Here is a 23,954-nt window from a genome sequence, read left to right as displayed (position 1 = left end):
GACCACAAAATGCCTTCAAAATTACTCCTCAATAGTACATACCAAGCTTTACAGAGCCTAAATGTCAGGGGAAAGCCACATACAAATACTATGGTACATTTCAATTCAAAGAGATTTCAGGTCTTTTAAGTTGCTCACACACGTTTTTGACACATTTTCCTTGAGCATGCTTCACCACAAAGAGACTAAAATAGCATGATATTAAGAAGAGACTATCTCTTAATGTACGCGTGAAGGTTCTTCCTGAAGTGGTTCTGTTACTTCCCTATCTTCCTCTTTTACTATCCATTAGCCAATCGTGCATCCCTCCCTTATTCCTCTGATGCTTAATTTATGAAGGAAATTTTTAGAAAATTATACATATGTTCTTCCCTACGCAGAGATGAAAAGCAAATACCCTTTAAAAAAGTTACATGTTGAATTTAATCAAGCTGAATTTCCTCTTTTCATCTCTTTCCAGCTATAAAGTATGAAATAAAGCAAACAGACTCACTGCAGTGCGTTTACTGTGGGTTAAAGGCTCCACGACAGAGTTCTTCATTCATTCCCAAAACATGTATATATTGGTAGTAATTCATGTTTCCCTACACTTGAATTATGGTACAAACTACCTTACGTGACCAGTATTAATCTAGTATAATTATTTAGTTTTGTATATATGCATATCTATGTATGTATAACATGGATAAGTATAACCTAGTTTTCATATAGCAAAGAACTTCATAAATTATACCAAGCATCACCTCCGTTTTCCTTTGTAACAGCTTCACTTAGCCATAGATCGCCCTTTCCCACACCAGTAAAGAGGTGCTGACAGACGACATGCAAAGATGACAAGGCAGTGCTCAAACACCAAGGGATACAGAATTGTGAAATTGAGTTTTCTGCTAAATCCTGATCCCAGTAAGGGTACAGTAGGAAGGGAAAAGGCAGTATACGGAAGAACTCCAGGAAGCATGAAAGAAAAGATATTGAGACAGTGTCAAAAAACATTGAGATGTAACCTTAAGCCTGATGGAAAAGCACGTTTTGTAGTAGCTTTCACAATATGCATAGTTTTACCCAGATACAGTTTGACATCAGCTCTGGCCATCTCTGAACTCATTAAAGAGCCTACCAGATAAAGAAGAAAAAACTTGTCACTACCCTTCATGCATCTCCACTAGGAAATAGAGAGTCTAAAGATGAAAACAAGCAAGATAAAAGACAACCGAGAGACAAAATGTTTCATTGAGGCTCCAACTGCACCCTCAAGATCTCATGACTCTTCCTTCCAAATACATTTGCTCTACATGCTACACATTCTGCCTGAGCAACTGTCACCAAATACACATATGTAATAAGTGCAGCTCAGGGAAGACAGGCCCCTGCAATAGTATAAATGCCATTAGAAATCACAGCTTGACAATATTCCATTTTGCCGTACCATATCCCAGAAGAAACATGTCACACTAATATATAGGCTACCAATACACCCCAGAAAGTATTTACACTTACTATTCTTAAATACTGTCCCACTGTATTTGGGGGATGGAAGGGTGAGTGTGTTGTAATGTTAGTACATACTAACTGTACACACCTGGGACTATCCTCCTTCAAAATAAAGGTAAATCTTCACACAGCACATCCAAACACAGCTGAAGAATTCTCAGATGGGAATCCAGAGTTCCCAGCACTTGTTTCTCTATAATCACATTTGTCATAACATATAAATAAAAACCATAATCTAGAGTGCTCTGTGCTCTAGATACCAGGTGATGCAACACTTTCAAGCAATAGCCAATAAAAGAACTGTCCAAAGGAACATCCTCTATGCTTCCATTTCAAAGCACATACGATGTCAAAAAGCACAGTTAGAGCCATCACCTCTTTTGATAAGATATGCTGAAGCCAGATAAAGAAATGATCAATCTCCTTGTGGTTGCTGCCAGAGAAGGTAAGGCATTTCAGCAACAATACTACACATTTGTAAGAGACTTCAGGAGAAAAGCCCCTAACAAAGGTTATCAGTCTAAAGATTCCCTGTTTGGTTATGACTTTGAGTACTTGAATAACAGGAATGACAGAGGGAAACATTAAGTAGAAAAGCAGTTCTTTGCTGTCCTAGAAGTCAGATCAATGGAAACCTCCTCAGTAAATGAAAAAATGTACTGTTTGATTGCAGGTGCCACTGAATTACACCCACTATTTACTAACTTCTCAGCAGGAAGCAATAATCTTCAGGAACTCCCAGGATGCTCCTTCACTGTCGAACACAGCACAAGCATACTGCAACATTTCACATCAGTGCCATCAGAAATGTATTCCAATAAATATTTAAAGACTATGAGAGCTGTTTCTGTGTTTACATTAGTTACATACACTTTAAGACGAACAGGAGGGCTGTTCAGAATCTGCATGCACTTTGGAGATAGAACTCTGAAATTAACAAGGTACAATTCTGCTTACTACTTTTCACACTGATGTTCAGAAAGAGCCTTGTCATTGATGCCTTGGTTAACATTTCTGATGGGACATTAACCATAGCTCCATAGAGAAGCTCCGATTCTTAGAAACATAAAAATTTAGTCATGAGCCCATAAAACCAAAAAGCCATCAAGATGAATCATTTTCTTTTCCTGAAGAGTCTCTAGCAAAACTCATTCACATACCAAATGGATGCCTTAACCAACACGGCATGACTTGGCAATACCTGAAAATCTTTACCACATTGTATCATAGCCAATTTTATGCTTGTCTTCTAAAATACATCATTCTTCCACTAATCTCTACTTGAAGGAAAGGGCTCTCTGCCTCAAAAAAAGCAAGATGTTATTTAACCAAGAGCAAACTTGGACTCTGCCATATGAAAGTACTACAGAAGGGATCCTCAAAGTTAGGAAAACCAGTGAAATTTACTTTATACTGAAGGAATAAGCAAAGATCAGTCGGGGGGGGGGAATACACATCACATCAACAAAAACTGCAAGTAAAATGGATTTATATTTAATCTTTTCCAAAAAGTTGGACAAAAATGTATCTTAATGACAGGTGAAACTCAAAATATTGAGTTGCCTACATTACAGTCCAGAAGTAAAAGTAATATTATCCTTAAGGACTGAGTGCAAGTTAATTGCAGGAATTCAGCATAAACCCACATGCACTTAACCTGAGAATTCAGTTAAAACTCCGTCAAAAACTAAACAACTTTTCCAAGTGAACATACAGAAAAACTCTGCAATTATGTCTTTAGGTAAATTAATGAAACTCCTTCATTTAAAAATTTAATTTCAATCATCCTACTTACTTAAACAAGGTTCTATATCATTCCTGTAGAAATGCTGTAGCGCTGCCTACCAGTTCCCTACTTTTGGCAAAGCTGTCACTAGCTCTCACACAATTCACTTACGTATAGCAAATAGGTCTAACCTAGCATAAAAATTCCTTTACAGCTATTACAGCTGATGACAAAAGCATAGGAAAATCACATCCTATTACATGTTAATGTATTTATCAAGCATTACTTCAACAAGAGCTAGCCATAATTGCAAAAACTGCCAACCAATAGTCAGAATTCTGTTACACATTCAGACCTTCAACAATTACATGCCTCAGGCATTTAGGCTAAGAGTTTCGTGCTCCCTCTGTCTTCATAACTCATTTAACCCTTTGTCAGGTCTACCATTTTCCATCCTGCATCTGACATAAGGTGAAGAACATTATACATCCTTAGATTCTTTCTGGAAAGTAAAAAAAAGAATAAAAGCACAAAGCCTTGACAGAGACAGGACAATGGAAAGAACTTGTCAAGTATCAGAAGAAGTTGTTAAGTATCAGAGGACCATTCAATTAAATACAGAATAATTCCTAGTCCTTATGTTATAAAAAAAACCACCTGTAGAAAGCTTAACTGAGACGAAGGAAGTCATTCTGCAATTAAGAGCCATACGCAGCTTGAACTCTAGTGACCTGCATGCTTATGAGATGAGTAGTCTCAGTATTGGTTTTGGCACAACTCTATCTTTTTTGAATCGAGTCTCAACTACAAGGAAAAGTGCTCAATGCCAGCAGAAAAGCACCCTCCTTTGAGAAAACAAACATCAAACCACAATGCTGCAATGAATCACAGAATGGGTGACGTTAACAGGGATCTCTGGAGGTCATCTTGTCCAACCCCTGCTCAAGCAGAGCCACCTAAAGTCAGTTTACCAGGAACATGTCCAGACAGCTTTTGAGTGTCTCCAGATGGCTTTTGAGTGTCTCCAAAGATGGTGACTCCACGACCTGTCAGGACAACCTATGCTAGAAGGTATCAAAGTTGGTCAAGCATCACTCCCCCTTGGTGGACCTATGGTGTCCACTCCTGATTACTTCCTTGTCCTTCATGTGCCTAGAAGTGGCTTCCAGGATTAGTTCTATCACTTTCCTGGGATCAAAGTGAGGCTGACTGGCTTGTAGCTCCCTATGTCCTCCTTCTTGCCCTTCTTGAAGATAGGAGTGACATTTGCTTTCCTCCAGTCCTTAGATGATACTTCTCCCAATTGATATGATCATTCAAAGATTATTGAGAGCTGCCTCACAATGATTGACCCTCCATATACCGTCTAGACATAGACAAGAAAATAACTTACATAAGGAAAGAAAGAGAGCAAGTTGCCAAAATACAAAAAAATGCCTCTATAAAGGGCAGTAGACTCAGGTATGCCCACAATATGAAGCATTTTCTGAGGAAAATAGCATGAGTATGGCCTGCTTAAATATCAGAACTGTAGAGTGAGAGAGAACTCTACAGAGAAAATATTGCCTCATAGCAAAAAGCCTAGACCAACACTGGAGACATGCATCTGGCTAACTAATGCACTTAGGCAGGCATACAAATCTGACAGTTTCCCTTCTATACTCATGACGATTGAGCAAGCCCACCATAAATAGCTACAACATTCAAACAGGGAACATGAGATTGATACAGTTGGAATAGTGGATGTATTCACAATCTACATAAGAAAATGTGCCATGAAAGGCAGAGTCCTGGAAGTCCTGACTGAAAGCATAGCTGGTCACAAAACTAACTGTCCCTGCAAAGCAGAGGCAGCAGTATCCTACCTACTTCAGAAAACAATGGACTTGGAAGCAAGCAAAAAATCAGTATTTTGTGAAATGTTATCTCAAACTCATTCTGTGGATAGTCTAGGATCAGAATATCTCTGGCTGATGGATACCAGCATATCCTGTTAAGCTCAAGACACGGGTTTATGATCTTACTCTCAGATTTCAGTACTTGGGATATTACCTATTCTTGGCCAAATTCCTTGACGCAGCTAAGGGTATACCAGAAACACATATTCAGCATGCCTGAGGATAAAGTGCAAGTGATTATGTGCACACACACACACAGATCTGAGGAGCAATCAGCTCAATAGAGACAATGTTCTCTCAGCACTTCTGTAGCCACAGAATCTGCAGAATTACCATCTATCATTACTATGCATGACACTGCAATACGCTGTACAGGAAAAATCAAACAAGCATTTTAAATTATGCTGAACTCTGTATCTGGTATGTCTGTTTAGCTCCTCAAGAGACCAACATTTCTCTGCTCTACATTATACTGAATCCCTCACCCTGTAAGAGCACTATCTGTTGTAATCAAGTGGAGAAGAATAAAAGGGCTTGCTCATATTCATCCCAAAGTTCTTCCTGCTACTGAAGGAAAATTACATCAGAAGAAACTATCAACAACCTGCTAAGGGACAGCATCCCCTGCTCCCTAAGAAATACGCAAAGCACACTCAGATCTGCAGTTTGAAGATGCTGTCGTAGGGTGTAATGTAAGCTGTCATATTACCCAAATTACCTAGAAAGTATTGCTACCTAGTGCAGTATCATCTCACTGAAGTTAAGGCAACAAAAATTGCAGAGAGAATGTCTAGCAGTTCAACCCAAAATCCAGAGTGCTGAATAGGCATCTGCAATGAAGAACAACTCAAGCAGAACATCTTCCAATGCCGTTGTGTCCTATGCAGTGGGTCATGTCAGGCAAGAGGTGTAATTCATACTATCCTAATAGTTGTAACTTGAAAACACCTCAAGCAACAGAGATATCAAAAAATAAGATGTTGTACTGTTAAAAAAAAATCCCATGGAACAGGCTTATTTAATGAACAGAAATGCAAAGACATGTATCGGAAGATTGTAAATTGTGGGTAAGTCTTTCCAAACCTTTTAAAAAGCTAAAAAACACAGGCAATGGAAAAAGGAAGTGCAAAGACTACCTAAGCAAACCAAGACATGGCACAATACCACAAAGTTGTCTCACTGAAACAAAAGCATAAGTACGGGAAACAATTATTTTTTCTAAACCTATTTTTCTCCCATGAATTCAAACCTTGCCCTAAATAAGGAACAAATGCTTGCCTAGGCACCTGAGATAAACTAAAGACATAACGTGCACTGTCATGAACGGTCTTATACAACTTGTGGTGAGAGAAAAACAGGATAGGGAGAAAAAAGAGACCATCAACACATTACATACATTGCAACAGCAAAAACTGTTCAGTCTCAAGTATATAATTATCTAATGTGTGAATATCCACACTGAGCGTCAACCAGAGGAAGCTACTTGGCAAACACCCAAAAAGAGACAAGATGTAGCTAAGTACAGCATATCAGAAACCTGTATACATGTTTCAGGTATGTTACGTATCTTATGATCGTAAATACCGGCACAGAGCTAAAAAACTAAAGTTCCAGGCAATCTGAAAGCTCACATTTTGAAACAGGTCCCTTGGTGAACAGAAATCTCCTTTTAGGCTAAGAGATTAAAGAAGAAATTTATGCAATTAGATGCACTAATACTTTAAAAATTGGTTTTAAAAAAAGCATCTTTATGAACTGTTCAATGAACAGTTCATACATGCCCATAAACACCTCTAAAACACTAAACAAAACCTCCAAAGTTTGAAAGATGTATTCCTATCCATACAAATCAGATGTACTGTAAAAAGTTATGATGCTGTCCAAGTTCTAAGCAAATTCTAGTGAAGTTCAATAAGTAGTAAACTAAAGATGAACATCAGGAGGTTGTTGGAACAGAATTCTTACTGTTCTTTTACGAAACCTTTAGGAAGAGGGATGCTTTGAAGAAAGAGTTCAACACACAGCAAGTAAGAATTAACTTCTGTAAGACATTCACAGCACTGTTCCACAGGTTTCTAATAATAGTCTTTACCTTGCAGAATTAATAATGTCGTGGTGACATTCATTGCTATTAAATGTCTCCCAAAAGAAATTCTAATATTACAGAAAATTACTCACCTTACCACTATAACGTTATGAAGCAAACATATAATGAAAGCGGACTCCTAAAAAGCATTTACATTTGGAATATTGCTACCATAAAGCAACTGTTGCAGCACAAACTCCATAAAATTCTAGAATGACCAATACATGACGTGTTTCATGTTATTTTGAATGCATTACACCTGAAGATAAATGATGTAAATTATACTTTAGTAATATCTAATATTTGAAGAAAACAAATAAAATGGTTGATTCACTGGAAGCTATGCTTTGCTAGAGAAAACACCGCTTGTCTTAGGAAAGATCCCTAAAGACTACAGGTTAGCAAATACAAATAAAGAGGAAAATCCTCAGAAAAGGGTTACTCAAAGATTTCCTCAGGTAGCATCTCATGCTTCAATAACAAAAATCAATTAAATATACATTTATATTCCCAGCCTGTCATTTAACAGTAGCTCTTTGCTGCAGGCAACTCTTCTGATTTGAAGGAGGTGACTGGTGACAGCCAACATGGCTTCACTAAGGACAAATCGTGCCTAACAAATTCGATGGCCTTCTACAACAGGGAGACAGCAGTGGTGGATAAGGGAAGAGCAACTGACATCATCTGCCTGGACCTGTGCAAAGCATTTGACACTGTCCTGCATGACATCCTTGTCTCTAAACTGGAGAGACATGAATTGATGTCTCCATCACTTAGTGGATAAGGAATCATTGAGTAATGTCTCCATCTCTCAGTGGATAAGGAATTGGCTGGACGGTCACACTCAAAGTGTTGCAGTCAGTGGCTGGGTGTCCAAGTGGAGTCCAGTGATGACTGGTGCTCCTCAGAGGTCAGTATTGGAACTGGTGCTCTTCAACATCTTTGTCAGCAACATGGACAGTGGGATCAAGTGCATCCTCAGCAAGTTTGCTGACGACACCATGTGTGGTGTGGTCAACACACTGGACGGAAGGGATGCCATCCAGAGGGACCCAGACAGGCTTGAGAGGTGGCCAACACAAACCTCATGAAGTTCAACAAGGCCAAGTACAGGGTCTCGCACCTAGGTTGGGACAAACCCCATGACAAATACAGGCTGGGAAGAGACCGGATTGACAGCAGCACTTAGGAGGACTTGAGGGCGTTCATCTATGAGAAGCTCAACATGACTCAACAGTGTGCTCTTGCAGCCCAGAAAGCCAACCATGTCCTGAGCTTCATTAAAAGGAGTGTGACCAGCAGATCAAGGGAGGTGATTCTTGCCCTCTACTCTAGTCTCATGAGACCGCACCTAGAGTACTGCATCCAGCTCTGGGGCCCCCAACAGAAGGATGTGGACCTGCTGGAGCAAGTCTAGAGGAGAGCCATGAAGATGATCAGAGTGCTGGAGCACCGCTCCTATGAAGACAGGCTGGGAGAGTTGGGCTTGTTCAGCCTATACAAAGTGCTGAGGAGACCCTTAGAGTAGCTTTCAGTACCTAAAGGGGGCCCGCAAGAAATCTGGTGAGGGACTTCTTACCGAGGCATGTAGTGATAGGGCAAGGAATAATGGCTTTAAACTGAAAGATAATAGATTTACATTAGGTATCAAAAAGTTCTTTGCTCTGAGGGTGCTCAGGCACTGGCACAGGGTGCCCAGAGAAGCTGTGGCTGCCCCATCCCTGGCAGTGTTCGAGGCCAGGCTGGATGGGGCTTGGAGCAACCTGATCTAGTGGATGGTGTCCCTACCCATGGCAGGGGGCTGGAACTGGATCAGTTTTAAGGTCTCTTCAAGACAAACCATTTTATGAAGGATGGTAGTTAAAAGTCTGCCAAAACTGTTACTGGGCTCCTTGTACCTTAGGACTCCTTCTCCGTCTTCATTTGTTACACATCTCCACTCTGAAAATGTGTTGAGGAGGGAGGGAAATAAGGAAAAAAACAGGAAGAAACAATCATGTGAGGGAACTATCATGTATTTGGGGGCAGCGGGGTAGAATCAGAATTGATTGCAACTCATTTAACAGATAGTCAGAAAATCACCACCTTGAAATGATGCATTATGAGCTACATAATATGAATTTACACACATATCCTGACAAATGATCCAGAAAGATCACCTATTTTTAAGGCTGACAGATACTTCCTTGTAGAAGATTCATTTTCCAGTTTCTTCTAATGCGCCAAAGACTACAAGATAGACCCACTCTGTGCCAGGCATCCATGTCAAAGCTGAGCTACCTCAACATTTTCACTGTATGCAAACCATTTTTCCCCTTTCCAAGGAAAATTACAGAAAAATACACTTTTGCCCCATTACAAAAGACTGTTTTTTCTTGACAAAGTTTAAGCACTTGCATGCTTTTAGCTCCACATGCATCTTCCTAAGGGACAGCAAAATGCATATCTTGACACACAAACGATGCTTTTGTCAAGCTCACTATAACATTACTGTTATTGATTTTGCTCTGATATGTTATAGCTGAGTCACGTACACATTCTGTCTGTACTGACTGCGTTCCAGGCTTCTGGGAATGACCTGTTCCAGTTCATTCCCACAATTCCAGGCTTCTGGGAGCTAAGCATCAGCAGCTCTAGACTCATAGGATAACACAGGTTGGAAGGGACCACTGGATGATTCTCGTCCTACCTCCTCCCTCAGAGTCAGCTGTGAGATCAGACCAGGTTGCTCAGCTTTATACATTTGGGTCTTGAAAACTCTAAGACAGAGATCACACAGCTTCTCTGGGCAGCCTCTTCCACAGCTTGCCTACACTTACGGAAAGTTTTTCCTTATATCCAGTCTGAACCTTCTTTGTTTCAATTTACAACCATTGCCTCATGTCTTCCCACCACACTTCTCAGTAAAGAGCCTGACTCCATCTTCTCAGTCATCTCCTCAAAGGTACCAGCAGGTTATTGTTAGATCCCCCTGAAGCCATCTCTTCTCCAGCTAACAAATGCAACTCTTTCAGCCTCTCTTCACAGGGCAAGTGCTCCTGCTCCCTAACCATCTTGACAGCCCTCTACTGAATTAATTTCTGTTTATCAATGACTTTCCTGTACTGAGGGTCCCAAAACTGGGTGCAGTACTCTAGATGCAGTCTAATAAGCACCAAATAAAGAAGGATAATCACTTACCTCCATCTACTAGCTACATTCCTATTAATACAGCCCAAGATGTTATTTCAGGGGCATGCTGGTGGCCAGATCACCCTAGTTCACAAAGACACCATATTTCTCCAGCAGAGCTGCCTCCAACATAGTCAGTCCCCAGCCTGTTTCACTGCAGTGGTACACTGCATAGACCATTTGTCCTTGAATTTCATAAGGCTCCAGATGTGTGCCCAGCCCCAGTCCCTCTGAATGGTAGCCCCATTCTCATGCATATCAACAACCCCAATTTGGTATCATCTGCAAGCGTTAAAAGCACACTCTATCACTTTCTCAAGATGAACCCCTACAGTACCACACTTGTTACCAACTCCCTATATGACACATTAACCACTACTTTCTGAGTCCAACCATCCAGCCAGTCTTTTGTTCACCTAGCTCTCCATCCACACAGACTAATAATCAAATCTGGACACAAGAGTATTGTGGGAGACAGAGCTGACAGCCTTACAAGTTAAATGAAACCCACTGCTCTTCCCTCATCTGCAACTTCAGCCGTCTTACGTGGAAGGCAATCAGGCTAGTCACGCATGATTTACCTTTGATAAATCCATGCCGATTGTTCCCAATCATTTCCTTCTTCTTGTGCCCAGAAATGCGTTCCAAGAACACCAATGACCTATTTTCCCAGGGACAACAAGGAAACTAGCCAGCTCTGTAGTAACTTGGCCTGTGTTTTGGCCTTTTCTGAAGGGTGCAATGTATGCCTTTCTTCAGTCATCAGGAAGCTCTCCTGGTAACGAGTACGTTTCAAAGATGATGGGGAGGGACCTCCTTGTGACTCTGGCCAGCTCCTCCAACATCTCAGTCCATTTGGCTCCAGTCTTGTATGATTTGAGTTCTCTCGATAATCCCTGACTTAAACATTCCTATATGAAGGGATGCAAAAATTGTTTCTTCTAATACTTCAGTAGTAAAATGCGTTCCTGCCCATGCCAGGGGGGTGGGATCTAGATGATCTTTAAGGTCCCTTTCAATCCACACTGTTCTATCATTCTGTGATGGTTCTATTAATCTCCCCGCACAGCCATTCTGGATCTCAGATAAGAAGCCCTTTAGCAAGAAATTAAGGGTTTACAGTAGGACGATAGGATTGTGATAAAAATTTCAGAATAGGGCAAAACACATAGGGACAAGAAGATATTTAAGTAGATATCACAGAAGGAATAAGCAGAAAAAAAATCAGCTTTCACCAGAACATGCTTATTCCCAGAGCCTGGAATGGAACCCAAGATTCCAGAGTTTCATCACTATTTTTAAATGCTTAAAAATCACAGAAAACCAGTCACAGGCTGTATCATTTGGACCACGCATTAATTAAAAATTACTAGTGTCACATTCTCTGCTAGCTCAAGTGGCAGAAGTCTCATGGCAAAAGGCACAGATTTCAGCCTTTCTGAAGACTTACATGCTATAATGCAATCCCACATGATAGAAGGTTTCCTCCTGTCCATCAGGGTTGCTGCCATTTTTAATCTAGCATGTTGAACATCTTGTTTATGTGCAATGAACTTTATTTTCAACAGATAAGTACCAAAAACCTCTCAGTTTACAAAAAATCAAAACATATTATAGTCACATCACAACAATCAAAAGCTATTTGATCTTGTTCTACGTGCCCATGTGCACAAGGCATTCTTGCTGTATTACTGAACAAGATGTAAAAAAAAACACTAAATAAAACTATCTCACAAAAGGAACTTGCCACACGCATTGCAAATGTTGGTCAATGTACTTTTAATAATATAGGTATTGCAGGAAAAGAGAAGGAATTAATACTGTCCTGGAGAAACTGATTTTCCTCTTGCTCCTTGCAAGCAAGTTATCTTAAAAGAAGTAAAAAAGAACCAGCTTTCAACGGGAGATCTACCACTCTTCATCAACATTTTGGACTAGTACCTGGGGGTTAACACTGCAGCAGATCTCAGTATTTATACTTGCAGTCTAAATCAACAGTCATCCAACAATAAATCAAGCAGTGAGGTCTTTTCTAGCATATGCATTCAAGGATCCCTGTTAAGGGATCTATTAAAAACAATGAAGAAAAGCCAGGTTATTGTTAGTTAATCCCACAGGGAGACAGATCTTTGTGAGAAAACATTCCAGAACATGCAAATAATTAACACATTGCTAGCTTATTTTGAAAAATCATATCATAAAGGCATTAAATGGGATATTCAACACGAAGGGACACATAACACATCTCCAGAGACCTCTGTTAAAGTACTACTAGTGAAACATGCAGGCGCTAGAGACTGAAAGCAATGAAACAGCAAAAGAGGAAATTAAGAAGGTACAGTATGAACAGCACATAACAAATAGTAACGCTCCATGTTATCTGATACCAAGAAAAAAAGATTCAGTATTGCTCACTGAACACAATCCATGCCATCCTATGCTACACACTGAAAGTAACATTGCAGGAAAAAAAGTAACATTTAGCCATATGTTTACAGGCCAAATGACACTTCTTACAAGAGTCCCTAATCCTGGCATTTCATGATTTCGGAGAGCTTGCTCTTCCAACTTCAAAGTTCTTTGAAGGTAGTTTTTGTTGCGTAATAGCAAACCATACAAGCAATTTCCCTAAAAAACACCCACTTCAGTTGCAGATTATGTTCATCACATAAGAGATGCATATTAATGCAATCGTACATAGCATGCATCATACACATTTGTTTTCCTCGTTGTATTAGAAGCATATTCCATGACCAAACAGCAAGCTTTCAAATGAGTCTAGATAAAAATCCAGCCGCGTTTTGCTTTGACACTAGCTCCCCCTCTAGACCAGCCTAAGATTATAGTAATTACTTTTTCATTTTAAATTCTGACTGCAACAATATTTACTCGGGTCCCAGTCTTCTTCATCTTTATCCCTTAAATGTCAATGAACAGACTGATCACATAATTTATATATAAAATAGTCATTTATTATTTTTTCCTGTACATAAATACCCAGGCTTGGGAAAATCATTTGGTTTAGAACAGAACTGACAGATAAAGCAGCAATTCTGTACAGCTACAGAGAGACAGGAAAGCACCAAAACTACATTTTTTCATATTAATCCTCTGAATGCTTTGCAACATTTGTAGTACATAAACATTCCATTATACAATCAAGCCTCTGTTTGCAGTCCCAATGAAGTGATCATAAACCACAGATGCCAAAACAAAACGAAGACCCTATGTGGTTTAGTAGTACCTTTACTAATTCACTTAAGGTGAATTGGCTCCATTCCTACTCCAGCAAGTACAGCTCACATTTTTCTGCAACAAAGATCTTTTCAGTTGCTCAGGTAATGAAACAAAGACACAAGAGTGAAAGACCAAGAAAGCTACAAGCTCCAATCTGACCCTCTGCATTTCCCAGTTGTCAAATGCCCTGGCACCTACAACACTGAATGAGTGAATTTGCATGATTCAACACTTCAGGTTGATTTCTACCCTCCTCTCATTATTAATTATTCATATTTTCTGAGCAAGCAGTTTAATTATACTTCCAACACTGAAGAAAGATTGTCTCATTATGTGTTGTTGGGAAAATACGTAAACTTTGAAATACACCGATCTATCAGTATAAGGTACATACACATATGAATCACTAACAAGTACCAATAAGTATTTGGCAGTAAGCATACCCGTAATAACCAGCAAAACAGATATTACTGGAACTACATCAAAGCACAGTCACCAAATCCTAACAACCAGCTTTCTTTAATAATGGAAGGAATTGTAACAGAGCCTTTTGTAAAACCACTCCAAGCAGAAGCAGCACAGGCAGTTGGCCGGTTCTTTGCTTTTGCAGTTCAGACTTTTCTCAAGTTTTGGACCATTTACAGTGGAGAATGATTAGGAAAAAAAAAAGATTAATACTCTAAAATAAAAAACCTGTTCATGCTTAAACACTCTTTCTGTAGTACTTACTCCACTAGCTTTCAGTTAATGCCCTGACATTAACATACTAGCATATTTTAGCATAAAGAAAGTAGATATATAAACATACACGTGCATAGTGAAACACAGACATTCCAGCTGATGTGTAAGTTTCAGTATACACACAAAAAGGCCCTAAGTGTTAATACAAGATCTCAAAGTGAAGAATGCTCTGAACACATGGTTGTTTCCCACATCCAGGGGCTCACAGTGTACCATGCATGCCTTGAGGACACAAGGACAGCAGGTACTGCTCCCAGAAACTTGCAGCCTCTCAAGAAGCAATTTTTTTCAGCTGATGTCTATGCCCATAGGCTTTTTAGAACAACCTGCACTACGGCATGATAGTCTCTACCTACTCTTGCACCCTCGATCACAAGCTTCTGAAAGCACAGGGCACAGCCAGGTCTTTGGAGAGCGCCTAGAACACAGCAGGGACACGCTGTGTGGAAGACCTGACATTAAGCACAAACTTGACTGCAGGAAAATTCTCCGGAGCCTTATCAGTGACAAGTAACAAGAATCCAAGACCAAAGCAGTTAAATCTGCCGAAATACGGTAAAGGTGGCCGTGGGAAGAGCCCCAGGCAGCACCCGATGGCTCTGCACCCTTGCAAGACAAGCACTTCCTCAAGCTCCCAGGCGGCCCGAGGGCGTAAGGTCCGTCCATCAAGCCCACGTTTCCCGTGTGCCTCTCCCTGCCAAACCCGGGCGTCCCCTCGGGCGGCCGCAGTTGCCGGGACAAGCAAAGTTGGAGGCCGCCCCCCGCGGCCGCGCTCTCAGTCGCAGGACCCCCGCTGCCCGCGCCGCTCCCGGGGCAACGCCGCTGCCCGGGGCTCTCTCGCACGCAGCAACCTCCTGGGCCCGGCCCGGCCCCGCTGCCCACGGTGATGCCCCAGCCGCCCGCCGAATCCCGGCCTCCCGCTTCCCCCGCCAGGCGTACAGCCGCCGCCGCGCTCCCCGGCCCCACCAGCGCCCCTCCGCCGGGAGCAGCCCACGGGGACCCCGGCACACAGCGGGGGACCGGCGGCTTCCCCGCCACCATCACCCCGGCGGCGGCAGCGGTTGCTGAGCAGCGCCGGAGTCGCAACAGCGGCGGCGCCAGGCCCGGGAGAAGGGATGGGGAGCGGCGGCTTGGAGCAGCCCGGTCTCGGCTCCGTACCCGCTCCCCCGCCGCCGCGGCTCCCGCTCAGCCGCCCGCATCACCCCCTTACCCGAGTGCCGCTGGCGGGGCCCGCGCTGCCTTCGCCGAGGGTGCGGGGAGAGGCCGTGGCGAGCTGCGGGGTGCGGCGGGGAGGGGGGGGTGTAGGAAGGATCGCGGGGGGCACCCCGCGGTGAGGAGACGGAAACGGGAACCGGCGGCCGCGGAACGGAGCCGCCGCCGGACTGTGAAGAGACCGGGCGCGAGACGCGGTACAGGAGCGAGGAGGAGACGCGGGCGGCGAGCGCGCGCGCGAGGCGAGGCGAGGGCGGGGAGCGCAGCGAGCGAGCGGCGCTGACAGGCACCAAACCGACGGCGCTCCCGTGCGCGCTCCCGTGCGCGTCCCCGCGGCCCGGGGCGCACTCGGAAGAGCGGCGCCCGCCCGGGAGCGCGCCGGCCGGGGTAAACCGGCCTATGGGAGAGCCCGGTGCTGCCGGCGGCGTGCTCGCGTCACAGAGGGATGGAGCGCGCGCGGCGCGCAGGCGCGGCGGGGACGTTGCCACCCTCACCGTCCCCGCGCTACCGCGCGCCGAGGCTGGGGCGTCGGTGCTGTTGTCGCCCCTTTCCTTGCGTGGCCGTCACCCCGCGGCCGGCCTCCCTCCTGTGGCGGGGTCCGGGAAGGTGAGGAACCGGCAGCGGGCTGCAGGGCAGTCCTTAACCGGCGCTCAGGCCCGCCGGGGAGACGTCTCCCCCAGCAGGGTCGGAGGGGGGGAGATCCCGGTACCGGTGCGGCCGCAGCAGCCGGGCAGAGCGCGGAGAGAGCCGTGGGAGCTCGGAGGCGCTGCGGGAGCTCCCGCTGGGTCTGCTGTCCGCAACAGGCACTTGTTGTCTGGCTGCAGTGCTGTGGCATCTTGCCCAAGGATGAAGCTCAGCGCGGTTTGGTTATTGGGGTTGACATAATGATCCCCACAAAGGGCAGGAATCTGACAGGGTTTTGTGTTAAGAGAGTAGAAGTGCTCCGTGTGTGCTGGGTCAGGGCAGGACACGGGGAAGGCCTGCTTTGCCTTGCTGACTGTGGCTTTAGCATGTTCTGCTTCTGTGGGGCATCAAAACGCATCCCTAAAGTACACATAAACACGTGAGCTCAGGGAGATGTAGGATTTCAGAGCGTTTAAGGGAACTGTGATTTCCTAAGCATTCACATGGGAAAGCTGAACACGTCTTCAAAGTTTATAATATGCCCAGGGAGTGTTTTTGTGTTCTTGGGAGATTCAGTGGCCACGATGGGAAGGCAGCAAGTGCAGTGGGAATCACAGTAGGAGTAAGCTGTGATTTGTGTAAAAGGCAGAGCTGGTAAGGATAGATTTTTTTGTAACCATCACATCGTTTTCACACCCTCTCCCAGTGTTAGAATTCTGAGATAGGCTGTCCTGCAGCATATCAGTGCTCTGCCATGTACTTGTTCACACTTATCTTCTCCAGCTTGTTCCACAAACCCTGGTGGTTTTTTTTTCTCTCTTTTCTTTTTTCCTTCCCAGAACTAGTAAACATTTACAAATGTGCTTATAAGGTCTATGGAAGTGTCTCTTGTTTTTCCTCTTTTGACATCATACATTATGGGTGAGCTGCCTGCTAACACAGAGCTTAGGGCACTGCTGCTGCAAAGCACTGTCTAGGGGACACAGAGTTATAATATTCTGTGCCCATAGCAACCTTCCAGAGAGATCTGGAAACGCAAACATAATTAATATATCTGTTTTCCCTAAGGTTTTAATTTCCAGCTGACAGCACTACAGATTAGTTTACAAATTGAAATCGTAAGCACATTGCCAATGGCTGCCAGGTATTGAGTTGCTGCTGCTAGCCGCTATTACTGTGGTAGTTATAAGTATTACTAATAATTATATTATGATAATGCCTACAAACTTAGCCAGGGATCTGGTTTCCAAAGTGTATTGGGTTAGGTACAATGTTGACACTGGTAAAAGAACAAAATTACTATTTCAAAAGAGCTTAGATACATTTTCCATTTGTGATGGAGATCCCCTAGGGAACTATTGCTAAGGCATGCATAAGAAAAACTAAACTGTCATTAATAATCTTACACTTGGTATCCTACCATCCCTTCATAAAGAAAAATCATCCCAAAACAAACCCAAAAACCAGTGCTACAAATCCAAACATTTGAAAAGTCTAAATACATGCAAAAAAGGCCAAAAGTGCATGAAGTGCAGGTACGGGAAGGAAACTTCCATCCATGGAAACATTCAAGGTTGGACAGGACTCTGAGCAACCTGATCTAGTGGAATTTTTCCCTACTCATTGCAGAGCGTTGGACTTGACCTTTAAAAGTCTCTTCCAACCCAAACCATTCTATGATTCTAAGCTGCTTCAAGATGATCCAGAAACTAAGGCACAGTTTCCCAAATGACAAGGGCAACTGCATGTTGCATTTGCTTGGAGGGTCTCATGTAAAGAAAGATTCCAAAAGAAAATAAAATTGTCCAGGGAGCTTCTCCTGATAGGTCTTCCCTGTCTAGTGAGAAAATAAAGTTTTATAGACATAAATCCAGCTACTGACCCACAAAATATCAGGGTACTTCCAATACAAACAGTTCTGAGATACTGTGTCCACAAACTGAACAAAAAGCAGGGCTTAAATAAATGAGCTGTTTCATTAATATGCATGTGGTGATTTCAGTTGTACTTACTATGGTGTGAAATTAAATTCATTTCAAGTGATTGCTTAATGCAATGAGCGTACTACTGCTGGCTTATTTGCTTTCAAGTCCATGATACTCTGTGCTTTAGGCATATTATCCTAAATCAAGAAGAACAATATAGTACTAGGACTGACCCAGTATCCACTGGCGATACCAGTGGATGAAATGTGATCCATCTGCACATCACTTGTACAGTTATGGATTATTTTTATTTGTATTCTAGTTCTAACTGTGCTATAGCAGTACCTGCTGTCGGCCTCACTTTTTTTTTTTTTGAGGATCTGGTGACCTGAGCAGTGCTAAACCATGATAGAATGGGAGTAAGAAAATTAAATGACTAGTGTGAGAGATGAAGAGCTACTGAGGGGAGTGCTCTTACAGAGTGCTAACTTCTTCTGCATGCTAAATACAGCAGGTGTGTACCTTTAGAAGTAGATTTCCCAAACCAAACTAAAAGGCCAGTAGCTAATTCCACCTCAGAAAGCTCATTTTTAAGTGTAGAACCTCACTTGTGACTCCAACAACTCCTTCATCAGGTGACCAAAGGTCAGAGCCTTGGTCTGTGGATGCTCTAAGACCACTGGGAAGGGAAATTTACACTAGACCATGGGACACTCACTCCTATGATTAGGAAACAAATTATGTTAAAGAATTCTGCAGTTTTAAGGTGGAGTCTTCTAGTTGTCCAGTGTGCATTTTCTCATGCTTAATCTCACAACCCTAATGAATCGCTTTTAACTGATACAGACCAATCTGTTGAAGTCAGGTAATCCTTTCCATTTGCAAGGAGGTGGTAGCACTTATACATAGCAGGTGGAATCTCAGCAGGGCAACTCTAGTTGCACTTTAATGAGACATCCTGCCACCTGTCTCAGAAGTTACTCTAAGCATCAAAATGAGTTAAAATGACAAGTAAAGGTATTTTAACTCTGCCCCCAAATACATGAGCACATACTGGAGTCCGCATTTAACCCTCACAGGAAACAAAACTCTGCTATGGTGACCTTTTTCTTTCTCTATGCAATGGTAGCTGTCTCCTGTTCTTCATTAGCTCCAAACCCAGTGTCATGAAGCAGTCTTAATGGATACCACCAACTCCTATAAAAATACTTTTTCAGTCCAGTCAGGAAAACCGTATGCTTTTATCATCTGCAGAAACACAACCAGAACATAAGAATTAAAACATGTCATGGGGGTTAAAGGGAAATGAAGCCATGATCAGCAGGGAAATTACAGAAACTGCCAATGTTAAATACAACTTTTTTACATATGCCAAAAATATTACCAATTACTTAATATAAAACCAAATTTTTCAAATTCTAAAGAACGTTTTAAAGGATCCATCAGTTTTTTTGCTTTCTGGCCCTCAGAGTTTTTTCTGCTTTTTTCCACTGGTTTAGAATCTGGTCTTGCATTTGTTAAGTCTCAGTTTCAGGTAAAAATTTCAGATAATTGAAATTAAAACCCAAATATGAGTCTGTAATGTTATAAGAAACTTTTTAAGACATTTTGACCAAGTCTTAAATCTGTGTCCACTAAAGAATATCACCAAAACCTGTATTTTCCTTTTTCCAGGAAATGCTATGTGTACAGGCAGTCATTGTAAGTGCAGTACAAGGTAATGGTTTCCTCTCTGTAGCTAAAAGTAAAAAAACTGAATTACTGAGAGGTATTGCTTTTACAAGATGTAAGATAGCGCTTCAGCATAGCACACAGAAGCACTTGCAGCTGCAAAGCAACCCAACACACTTTTCTGGCCTGTTTATCAAAGCACTTTCAGTTTCCAGCTTAAAGCAGGTGAAACCATAACAAACGTTGCACAAGGACTGTTTATCTGTATCCAAAGCATTTGAATAAAGTGTTTATATAAATCAGTGTAAACCCATTCTTCCTTGACACTTCCAGTTTTACAACGCTTCACTTTGAAATCTGACTGGGTTTGATGCGGCGTACCATTTTGATTCTGTCCACACACCGGTTTTATAGCGAGCAAAGACTTAAAGGTCGAAAGGAGTGAAGTGCAAACACTATTAAAATGAGCTGGGCAGGTCACGTAATCAAAAAATGTCATTGTGGATGTTCAATAAAAGACAGAGGTGCCTGTGGTTATGTGGAAAATATTGCTGCACAGTGGTATCTGTTCTGGGTGAATGAAACAGGGACAGCCTCACCATCACAGCAGCAGTTATGCATCTCAGCAGAACAGAGGTGCTGCATTCCTAATAGTGGAAAGGCAGCACTGCAAATGCAAAGACAAAAGGATCCTTTCCATGCATGTAGTTTAAACTCAAGCCACAAGTAAACACAATCACTTGTCCCTGCAGATTGGTAAGTAAAATACAAATTATCCTAAAAGTATGTTTGGGATCATCCAAATCTATGCCCAGTGAAAACTGCCTCAGGATTACAATCTAACAATGCAACTTGCATTACAAGCTGCGCTAGCTGCAGTGTGGACACTGCCACCTGAAGTCGGCCAAGCACTTCCCACATTAAGATCCCATTTCAGTAGCTTCTATTAGAAATACTTGATTTAGAATCATAGAATCATAGAATAGTTCAGGTTGGAAGGGACCTTCAAAGGTCACCTAGTCCAACTCGCCTCCAATGAGCTGGGACATCTTCATCTAGATCAGGTTGCCCAGAAGCACATCCAGACTGGCCTGGAATGTCTCCAGGGATGTCACATCCACCACCTCTCTGAGCAACCTGTGCCAGGATTTTACCACCCTCATTGTAAAGATTTCTTTCCTCATACCCAGCCTGAATCTTCCCTCTTTTAGTTTAAAAGCATCACCCCTCGTCCTGTCACAACAAGACCTGCTAAAAAGTCTCTCTCCGGCTTCATCAGCATTTTCAAAGCTCCATCCCCTTTCTTTCACATGCCTCAAGTTTTGGAGTAAGAGTTTCAAATTTGGCAGATTTATGCTGGTGATAAGAATGTTCCTTTAGCTTTTCCTCTCAAAATCTACTCATATTTAGCCAGGCTATTTGTATAAGGAGCAGGGGGAGTCTACGACCTTAAAAAACAGATTTTTCACACCGTCAGAACTGTCACATAAACAAATCAAGTTTTGCAACTGTGTTTTCCAACTGAATTTCCCAAAGATGCTAAATGTATTGCATACGATCTACTATTTCAGTAGGACCTAATCTGAAACTGAATTTATGGTCTAAGTGTACATGAAGAATAAAAGAAGGAAGTCTCATGTTTCAGATCATCTCCATGCATCTCTTACTCCTGGGAAAGCTAATGCATCCTTACAGACAGAGAAACTCATCTTTTTCCCACTGTAAAGGAGTAGGAGAGGCAGCATTTCTAGAGCTGATTAGTGATTGTGAACATTTAATGTGTTAATGTGGTATTACTAAGATGTTAATTGCAGTATTGCTCTTCTGGACGCCATTTCCCTCTATGAAGGAGATGTGCTTATTCATTCTCACCACATTTGTACATGAAAATTCCTTAGCTTTACTCACCTCCTATTTCTACAACAAGAGGGAAAGGGAAAGTGGTGATTGTTATTGAAAGCTTGACTTCGCAACTGTGTTTCTGCAGAGTGTTCTTTGGTTTGTATACACCCACATGCAAATAAACAAAGCTACTGGATCCTCAGCATATTTATACACCGGGTCACTATTTGCCTTTAAGAAGAACTTGGCCCTTGGATTTGGGATTCTTGCAGACTACCAGTAATTCCTTCCAGACTGACGATTTATCTTTGCATTGGACTGGACCTTGTCCTTCTCGCATGCTAATTTGCTCGGACACTGTAATTCCTACACGCTAATTTGCTTCCTTGCTCAAATCAAGTTCCCTACCTCAATAAATCTGTGTAAATAAATTTATCATGTCTTGTAGGGTTTTCAATATTAAAACTTCAACAATAGCATTATCAGATAATTTCATGTCCCCTGGAGAGCAAGAACTTATCAGAGAGCCCCATCTGTGCATGCAAAGGGGTGTGGTGTCTCTATTAGCTTTCCAAACAATGGATTTCCTGTGAAGGTAAAGTTATACTCAAGAACAGCCCAGTCTGGTTTACAGCCTGAAATAGAAGCATGGAACGCTTTATCTGTGGCTTATAGGGAAAATACTATCATCTTTTCAAATAATGACCCCAGCTGTCTTCTTTCTCAGCATGGTCTTTGCAAAAGGTTTATGCATACACTGTCAAAGGATGATCAGCTAATAGAAGATCTGCCAGAGAAAGAGTCTGTAGCAGCAGCCCGGCATATCACATGAAACTCTACTGAGTTCTGGGCATAAATACTTCTGTAAACCAAAACCAGACAAAACCAAACACATTTTATTCAATGAAGCTTTCATTAAGCTTAATTATTTCATTATGCTGTTGACTAATTTCTTTGAATTTGTTATTACATCAGTAGCTACAACTGAAATAGTTCTTAAATGTCCCAAGGGCATTTCATTGTTATTGCGTCTACCAGTATTTGGCGCAAATGGAAAAACAGCTAATGAGCAAGTAAAATCAATTTATCCATACCATTTACTTATCAGCCTATTCTCAAATCACATGTAACTTGAATGACCAGTTTTTCCTTTCATTAGTAAGTACATTGAGAGAAAGGATCTACCCCCCAGCAAGTGCCAGATAAACCAGATACTGTATTCTACCTGGCAATTAAGAAGTTATATGCAGGGCCTTCAGTTGAATTTCATTCCTGTTTCTAGCAGCATCAGCACAAAGCAAAGACAAACAAGTACAAAGCATGACTTTGTATCTCATAAAATAAAATAACCTCCCTGCAGTCATAAAATATCTATCAGAAATGAAATACAGCCTTCACTTCCACCAGCAAGAACCAGAACTAGCCTTTCTCCTACAACTGAGGGAAAACACCTACTTGCAGCTGTGGAAATGGGTCTTGCTACAGTAATAGATGTACTCAGGCCATTCCTTCTTACTTATCAAACTCCATTATCCATGGAAAAAACTCCAGCTGGTTCAAAACGTACCAGACACTTTGCTGGGAACACGGGGCCGCTGGGAACGAAGGGCTGTTGCGAGCAGGCTGCCTGCCTGTGTTGGTTCTCCGCCAAATGCCAAGGTTGTTCAAGGTTTTGCTGCTAACATCCAGCATTCCCACTTGGTGGCAGCTCCCTTGGTGTCCCACTGTAACCAGGAAACTGTCAGCTAGTTGGGAGAAAAAAAGGCTTTTGTCAGTAACGCTTGGAGTCGCTTCACTCTCACTGGGTTTCGGAACTGGCTATCTTATTAATTTTCTCTGGATTCTTTGGTGATCAGTTACTCTAACCTTAAAGAAGGAAAACAACGTTAAATATAGGTAGAAAAGCCAAATTATTCAGACTCCTCTAGAGATCTTGAAAAATGTTATGTCATGTGATATAAAAGATTGAAACACTTTCATCACTAACCTCTCACCTTCCTTGAATTAATATTCAAGTGATGGCTTCGCAGCATCTCTGACAATCAGCCAGATTTTTTTGGACTTTGGTAATGTACAGTTATGGGTTTTGAGGTTAAATACTTCATCTAGGAAGTATTTAACCATTGTTTAAAGCGGCTTTCCCTTCTGCCATTTGTGCCATGTTAAGCTGTCTTGCTGCTGTGCGTTTTACCAACACAAAAAGCAGCAGAGTACTGTCCAGTTTAGGACCTGGTTACTACAAAAGGCAGTTACTGATTTTGTCACTGATGAAAGAGGGCTAAAAGACCCACTTTTGCTTTGTAGTAGTGTTTTATTTCTACAGCTAATAA

General features: G+C 42.2%; 1 protein-coding gene across 3 annotated transcripts in view; it reads right to left on the bottom strand.

Moving 5' to 3' along the window:
- FUT8 (fucosyltransferase 8) overlaps positions 1 to 15,783 on the bottom strand; it is a 122,762-nt gene extending 106,979 nt beyond the window's left edge. For all 3 annotated transcript variants that reach the window (XM_062635907.1, XM_062635906.1, XM_062635908.1), the window contains exon 1: positions 15,561 to 15,783. The gene's annotated coding sequence lies outside the window, so the exon portion shown is untranslated. The remainder of the gene's footprint in view (positions 1 to 15,560) is intronic.
- Between the last annotated feature and the right edge of the window lie 8,171 nt (positions 15,784 to 23,954).

The sequence above is a fragment of the Pezoporus occidentalis genome, unplaced genomic scaffold, assembly GCF_034315485.1.
Source record: "Pezoporus occidentalis ecotype Australia unplaced genomic scaffold, CSIRO_AGI_Poc_V1 ctg46, whole genome shotgun sequence".
NCBI classification, from domain to species: Eukaryota; Metazoa; Chordata; class Aves; order Psittaciformes; family Psittacidae; genus Pezoporus; species Pezoporus occidentalis.
The sequence above is the reverse complement of the archived record's forward strand: the minus strand, read 5'-3'. Positions and strand labels throughout refer to the sequence as shown.